The 7550-nt window shown below is 47.3% G+C and overlaps 2 long non-coding RNA genes across 2 annotated transcripts in view; one reads left to right on the plus strand and one right to left on the minus strand.

Annotated features, from left to right (window-relative positions):
- Positions 1–3750, plus strand: part of LOC109300148 — a 32330-nt gene extending 28580 nt beyond the window's left edge. Inside the window, exon 4 of the long non-coding RNA XR_002098140.1 lies at positions 3152–3750. This is a non-coding gene — a long non-coding RNA (uncharacterized LOC109300148). The remainder of the gene's footprint in view (positions 1–3151) is intronic.
- A 540-nt stretch (positions 3751–4290) lies between these two features.
- LOC109300149 lies at positions 4291–6469 on the minus strand. The gene is made up of 2 exons (XR_002098142.1): positions 5897–6469; positions 4291–5352 (listed from the first exon to the last, which is right to left on the minus strand). It is a non-coding gene; the product is annotated as an uncharacterized LOC109300149 (long non-coding RNA).
- Between the last annotated feature and the right edge of the window lie 1081 nt (positions 6470–7550).

Below are 7550 nucleotides of genomic sequence, written 5' to 3' on the forward strand. Positions count from 1 at the left end.
GACTAAGCCCTTATATATATATATATATATATATACATATAAAGGTGGTGACTGAGGCACTGGCAGGTTTCCAAGGTTTCCAAACTGTTTTAAAATTGTAAATATATCAGTAAAACATTGTGTTCAATTGATACCTGTATATATACAGGCAGTCCTTGACTTTTTGAGTTATGACAAACGGCATTTACAATATTTGTAAATTGACACCCTGTTTTGAGGTTCCCACACCAGTTTTGCCTTTACAATGGTTGACACAGCTGCGTCCAGCTGGTAAGTCTGTTGTGGCGGTGGGAGGGAAGGGGCATGGGAGGGCAAATCAATGCCCCTCCAGCAAGGGAGAGATTTGGGGGTGGGGCTGGGACCTGGGCTGGGGCAAGCGCTGCCCAGGGAGGGGGTGGGATGGCTCACGAGCAGCTCCCAGACTGGCGGCAGCCCACAGCATCATGTGGCAGCTTGTCCGGCAGCTCTCGTCGCTGCTCCCACCATTGGTCTGGGAGGGCATGGGGCAGGGCTGGGGCTGCACTGGGCAGGAGGCACTGTGAGCAGGGGTTATGCTCCCCGCCACTCGCCCAGCTAGCACGGGGCCAGTGCGAGACTGAGCCACTGCACTGCCTCCGGACAAGTGGTACCCAGCAGCAGGAGCTGGCTCGGCCTCCCCACACCTCCGGGACAGGCAGCGGCTTTGCCCTGGCTGGGAGAGCAGTGGCAGATCATGGGGGAATCTGTGCCTCCAGATCGGGGCAGGGTGGGCAGCAGAGCAGAGGCTGTGGGGAGGCTGCAAGTTTTCAGGTGGCACACTCCCTCCGCCTCTCCCATGCCTTGTCGCTGCTTGCCCAGTCAGGGTGAGGCCACTGCTGATCCAGGAGGTGTGGGGAGGCCAGTTCGGCTCCCACCACTGTGCACTGCTTGTCTGGAGGCAACGCAATGGCTCAGTTTTGCGCTGGCTGGGTGAGTTGGGGGGGGCATAGCCCCCGTTCCCAGCACCTTCTGCTTGGCACAGCCCCAGCCCCTCCCGCCCCGTGCAGATTCTGGGGTACACGCCCCCACACCATGCCCTCCCAAACCAGCAGCAGGAGCAGTGGTGAGAGCTGCCAGACAAGCCATCACATGATAACTTCTGGACCAGTGGCTTGCAGCAGCGCAACCTGCCCCACCCCCTCCCTGGGCAGACCTTCCCCCAGCCCAGGTCCCAGCCCCAGCCCCAGCCTCAATTCCTCCCTCATTGCAGGGGTATTGATCTGGCCCCCCACACCCCTCCCAACTCCTCTCCACCACAACAGACTTACCAGCAGGATGCAGCTGTGTTGACTGTGGCAAAGGAACCAATCCCCCATTTATAACATTGTTCCTATGGGAAAACTGGTTCCTAGTTACGTTTTGACTTAAGACCCAGTTTTCAAGAACTAATTGTATTGTAAGTCTGAGGACTGCCTGTAATGGTGTTTCATTTTAATCACGGTTTTTGGGTTTTTTTAATTGGGAAATTTGCATTTTTAATCAGAGATTTTGCAATTTTTAAACAGAGAAAACCAAGATCCCTTCTGCTAAGTCAAGTGTAGCTAATCCTTCCCATTTGGTTTCAGCACCAGATTGGAAAACTTTATATTTCTTTTAAATCCAAAGACTTTGGTGACTTGTTTAGAAGCTAAATGAACAAAAACATCCACATGCGAACATTATGCTGAATTTCTGCAGCATTTTTCATCTCTATCATTTGCTCCTGATTGTATCTGGTTTATGATTAGAACCCCCTAAATTTATTTAAAATCTCTAAATGCTGAACAAGTCGTTTGTAGGCTATATTGCTACATAAGCATTATACAGTATACTGGCAGACCAACTGCTGTCAAATTGTATTCCCTAACCCTGGAACTACACCCAAGCAGTTGCTTTTGACTATTTTTAACTTCTGGTAAACATTATGCAAATAGTTTTAATATAACCATATTTTCCTCATGCCAGATTTCTCTCTGAGCCTCAAAAGGCAGTTATGTACTGTCTTGGTGACATGATTTTTAATGTCTTTCCCTTTTCTGTATTTTCAAGATGCTCAAAGATGCTATGTCTTGTCTTCCTTGTCATCATAAAGGGCTACATACCTGGAGCAGGAGCTTTCTCAGCTCTCATTTGAAGTGACTAATCGTACATATATTTCAGTTTCTGGACAAAGCTAATGCTAGTTGTAAACAAGGAAAACTTTTCATCTAAATTTCTTTTCAAGACTTCGGGTTAAATCATGGTTCATGAAACCAAAAAAAATTAAAATCTTCAACTATAGCAGTACTTTAAGCCATGACCCCTTTGCATACAGCCACTTTCTTCTACACAGGTAGAATGTAGACTACAATGTAGTTCTACATGTAGACTTATAAATACTGCTCAGAAATACAAGCGAAGAATGAGCTATTATTCAAGGAACACCTAAGTAACTCCCTCCCTAAGTGTTAATTACATAATTACTTTGATGATAACATCACCCATAAGTGTCCTCAGATATTAGCAAAACCTGACTCAGTCTAGTTTATCCCAACAAAGCAAACATTTTTTTCCCAAAGAAAGTAGACTGCCCTGTGTTATTCAGTATTATACTAGATTTGATGCTTCTATGCCTGGTTTAAAAAATTAACTTTTGTTACATTTGCTTCTCTTCAGCACTTTGTTAGCAATCATGCACTTAAACCCCTAAATTTAAGAAACACCATAAAACGTTCACATTGAAATTGCTGGTTAAAACTAATGCAAAACTCAGCAGGCGTAAGCAAAAGTGAAGACAAGAATGTTTAGATGAACAGGATTCACTATTTATTTTACTATCATCTGGAATGAGGAAATAAAGATTGGGAAACTGAGAGAGAGGAAGCAGGAGAGGAAGTTTTAATGGTGCTCTGATTTAAGGCAGTGAAGTGGGACTATTTGTGTTCAGTTCCTGGCTCTGTCACAGACTTCCTGTGTGACCCTGAACAAGTCACTTAATCTATTCAAGTCACTTAATCTATTGGTCTCCTCATTTATACATTTGGTATGGGACCCTATGGGAAATGGTGAGAAATTCATTCACATTGTAAGGTGCTCTGATAACTTCTGAAAAATGTCAGTCAACATCTGTTGCTCAGCTCCAGCACAACCAGCTCAATCAACAATTTTTCTACAGGATAGATCAGAAGTCACAAACACAAGTTGGTCCCTAACTCCACTCCACCTCTCAACCTGCAGTATCTTGTATTTGTCTGTTCTCCAAGACCCTGTTCCCTGCAACAGGCATTGGGATGTCATAAAACAGATGCTTCAGACCCATAGAATACATATTGCAAGTCAGGGCTGTCAACTTCCAGTTAACCAGGAACTGCGCGCAGCCCACAGGCTGCCCGTTGGACAGCCCTGCTTAAGTGAAAACATCCAAGTAGCTGTTTTGAGGATACATTAGTGTTGCAAGAACAATTATGATGCACTAATTGAGGGGTGTCAAACATGCAGTCCATGGAACATAGGGCTTGTGGTAGGTCAGGAAATCTGGGGGCAGGCCTAGTGAGGGGCAGGGCCTGTTGCAGAATCTGAGGCTATGGGGCCCTGTTGTGCACATGGCAAGAGGGAGAGAAAGGGCTGCACTGCCATCGCCCAGTGGCCCTGCCGCTGCTTTGCTTGCCTTTGCTGGTCCTGCTGCCACTTGCCTCTCCATTGCTGTCAGGTTTGGATCTGGGTCAGGGCCTGGGGTGAATTGCACCCCTGCACTAAACCTTTCAAGCAATTGCTGTCCTTGCTGTGTTTTTTTTTTTTTTTTTTACTGACACACTTCCTATACTTCCTTCTGGTACTCTAGCACAGCTGACCACATTTGTTTTGGAAGGTGGAAGCCATGCGTGCAAGATCTCCAAACAGGAGCCATGTTTGTTTGAACAAATTTGAAAGGAAACAAATGTAATTGCTTTTAAATGACAGACTTGCAAAAACCCCAAACCAAACCAAACCAAACCAGCAAATAGTATTTTCACATATCTATAATTCACACAGGCTTTTTTCAGTGTGAAAGCATGCTAGTCCATTATGTGAGGGGTGTCAAGCTTCCTTGACCCCTGGGCTGGATCCTGGTATGGGAGCAGTCATGGGGCAAGCAGCTGTGGTGGCAGCTGTAGGGGTTAACACAGCCATTATTTGCCCCATTATCCACACACATGTGGAGTGGGGCCATGCCCCACTCCCAAATTCCTAGCCCCTCTATCTTGCCCATGGGCAGTATGTCTGACACCCCTGTTTTACATGATTCAAACAGCTATACATGCATTCATTTTTGCATACAAGATTTTTCTCAGTATTTTAATCATAAAAAACTACAGATGTCAGATGCAGTGTTTTTCCTGGGAACTGGAAATATCTATCTTGAATTATTACTATTATATATCCATTTGTGCTTTGTCTATCACAGTCATTTCCTTTATTCTGAAATGTCCCTGACCTCTTTTCTCTTTATTTATGGTCATCTGTGACCAGGCTGCTTTTGTTTTTGCAACGTACCTAAGGCACTGAGTAAAGGTATAGACCTGTTATAGCACAACTACATCTGCACATTTGCTTACATCAGTCAGTACCACTAACAATCTTAAGTTGAAACTAAGTCTGCTATGTCTGGTTTGTTTATCTTCTCATGTGATGTTTCTCATCAGGCCTTTTGCTCTGTTTAATTTGATTTCACTATTGGGTTTGCTGGACATGCCACCTACTTTCTTTTACTTAGTTGAGCAGGCTAATTGTAGCATCTGCAAAGGTTTACTTTGTGATGCTCACACAAAAGCCTGTTTTTGAGTGATCATTAAGTGAACCTTATTTAGCCATGTCCCTGCAGCTGGCTTAGGCCCCCTGAAAAAAGCCAAGGCTGGCAACACTACGATTTACTTTGGGGTCTGTCCCTGTTCAGCACCCTTAATGAACCCCCTTTACATACATTACAGCCAAGTCTTGTCTCTTTTGCTGCAAAAGATGCAATGTTTTTCATTTGCTTTTTGCGAATTTAAATCAGCTCATTAATGCTGTATCTTAGATCTCTTTTGGAAGCTTAAGCTATCATTATTTTTTGTATTTTCATCAGGCCTAGGAGATGTAGTCACGAACTGTGCTGTGTCATAGAAACACAAATAAAAAAAACCCTGTCCCTGCCTAAACAGTACACAACTGAAGTACAAGACACAAGAAAAAAAAACAATGGAGCAGTATAAGACAGGCTACAGAGAATAACAACATGATGAGCAGTGGTCTCCGTTCACCAGTAGCCTAACTGATTTTGAGTCAGTTTCTTATCGTATTAAATCCCTGGTGAAAGTGATGTACATTTGTGTCAGTCTCTCCCCCAATAATGAGCGACTAAAGAGGAAAAAATAGAATGACTGGGGTACAGAATTTCAATTAAAATATAATAGCCACAGCCCTGACTTTAGGACCCATTACTGATTATGTTAACAAAGCACTAACCAGATCTTCCACCCACACTTGTGCAGCACCTATTCAAGAGTGTGAAACAGACTAGGAGAACGAAAAAATCCCCGTTTAGTTTACTTCATCAGCATTTCAAGCTCAAATGCTGCCTTGGGTCACATCACACCTGAGTCTATTCACCTGCCATGATTTACGGTTCCCTGGTATACCCCTGAAGGTAGTGCTCAGGGATTCCTTTAGGGGCTTGCGGCTCCTCCTCCCCTACACCCCACCCTTTCTCACTTGGGTTTTATGATGGATCCAGACAGTGCCTTAGCACAATCATGAGGGGCCCAGAAAGAAGGGGTGTTGCAGGATTCTTGCCACTGTCCTATTGCTCCCAGAAAATCCCAAACACAATAGAAAATTTAACCAAAAGTACTCGGCCTGAGGGTTGGGCAGGGCAACGTTGCCCCTGCTACAAGTAGCTCACCTCTGAACATGGGCGATTGCATGCCTGCTGCATTGTTCGCTCCTGTTCCCAGCATTTTGCCTGCAGCTGATGATAAAGTTCTTGTCAGTTGTGCCTCTTGACGCCCCAAACCCAAACTGAGATCTTGGGAGGAGCTCTTCAGCTAGTGAAAGGAGATGGCTCTCACAATGATCTTTCCTGTAATGGATAGCAAGGAGATCCCTCTAATTTCCACAGGTGGACTTGTCTCCTTTCTTACTGTCACAATCATGGCATCCCTGAGGTCATCTGGGACTTCCTTGTCATTCCAAATCCTGAAGATGAGGGCGTGAAGCTGTGATTGAGCTCCTTTCCCCCTACTTGAAGATTTTGGCATGAATTTCATCAGCTCCAGATGCCTTATTGTTCTTCATCTGCTTCAACCTGAAGAAAAGACAGCTGAGAGGGGCCCTGGTAGCAGTACATCAAAGGCTTGGTGAGCAACTGTTCACCAGTGCATCCAAGGGGCAAACTAGGAGTACTGGCCACAAATTCCTGGAAAATCAATTCACGCTCAACATGAGGAAAAACTGTTTCACAGTCAGGGTGTCCAGACTGTGGAATGAGCTCCCTTCAGAAGTGGTGCAATCACCTACCCTGGAAATCTTCAAGAGGAGACTGGACCGTCACCTTGCTGGGGTCACCTGACCTGATTTGTCTTTCCTACTTGGTGCAGGGGGCTGGACCCGATGATCTTCCAAGGTCCCTTCCAGCCCCTTACAATCTATGAAAAACATACGCCGCATCTCGCCAAGGGCTGGAGGTGTCTGACCGAGTGTTGCAGGCTGGAGTTGAGAGCACTTTTATCAAAAAACAGGCTCTTGATTGAGGTCTTCAAAATGCTCCTTCCAGCAGGCATTGTAGGCTCCCCTTTTCTCGATCAAGGATCCTCCATCCTTGCGTCTCAAGCCGGTTGCTCCCTGAGTGCTCAGACCCCAGGCAGCTTTGAAAAAACTGCAGTGACAGGCCCATACCAACTGAACCTCCCCGTGTGCACCCCCCTTTCAGAGTCCTAGATCGGCCCCTGTTGGGTTGGTTGCGGCGCAGTGGCTCACATGCGGCAGTGTCGGACCTCCCTGCTGACACACAGGTGTGGCAGGTCAGGGCAGGAGGGAGATGCTCCAGTGGAGGGGAACTTCCCAGCGCCTGTCAGCTCTCCTGAGAGACGCACACTGTCCTTCTGGAAGGGGGCAGCCTGTGAAGACAGTCGGCCATCCCCCAGACAGGGCAGATTTGAGGGAAGGGGGCCACCCAGCTAGGCCACGAACAGCGGAGGGTGCTACTCTTTCTAACCCCATCCTTTCTCATTGCTAAGGCGCCAGGATCAGCAGTGAGTATGAACTGAGGGGTTTCAATGGTCACCCTGAGGCTTTCAGGTGGACCCCGCGCACACGGCGACAGTGGCGCCCTGCCCGGGGGACTCGGCTCCGCAGCCCACTTCAGGGCACTAATGGCGGGAGACGGGCTTCCCTGCACCGTCAGGGCAAGACCTGCCCGGATCCCGGGGGCTGGCGACACCGCGGGGAGAAGAGCGCAGCTGCTGGCGCGCCCGACCCGCCCACGTGCCGGCAGCCGTTACTGCCCCCCCCCGGCGGGGCGTTCCTGGCCGGCCGCCGCCCCGTGATTGGCAGGGGGC

Source organism: Gavialis gangeticus, unplaced genomic scaffold (genome assembly GCF_001723915.1).
Source record: "Gavialis gangeticus isolate Ggan-Ray unplaced genomic scaffold, GavGan_comp1, whole genome shotgun sequence".
NCBI lineage: Eukaryota > Metazoa > Chordata > Crocodylia > Gavialidae > Gavialis > Gavialis gangeticus.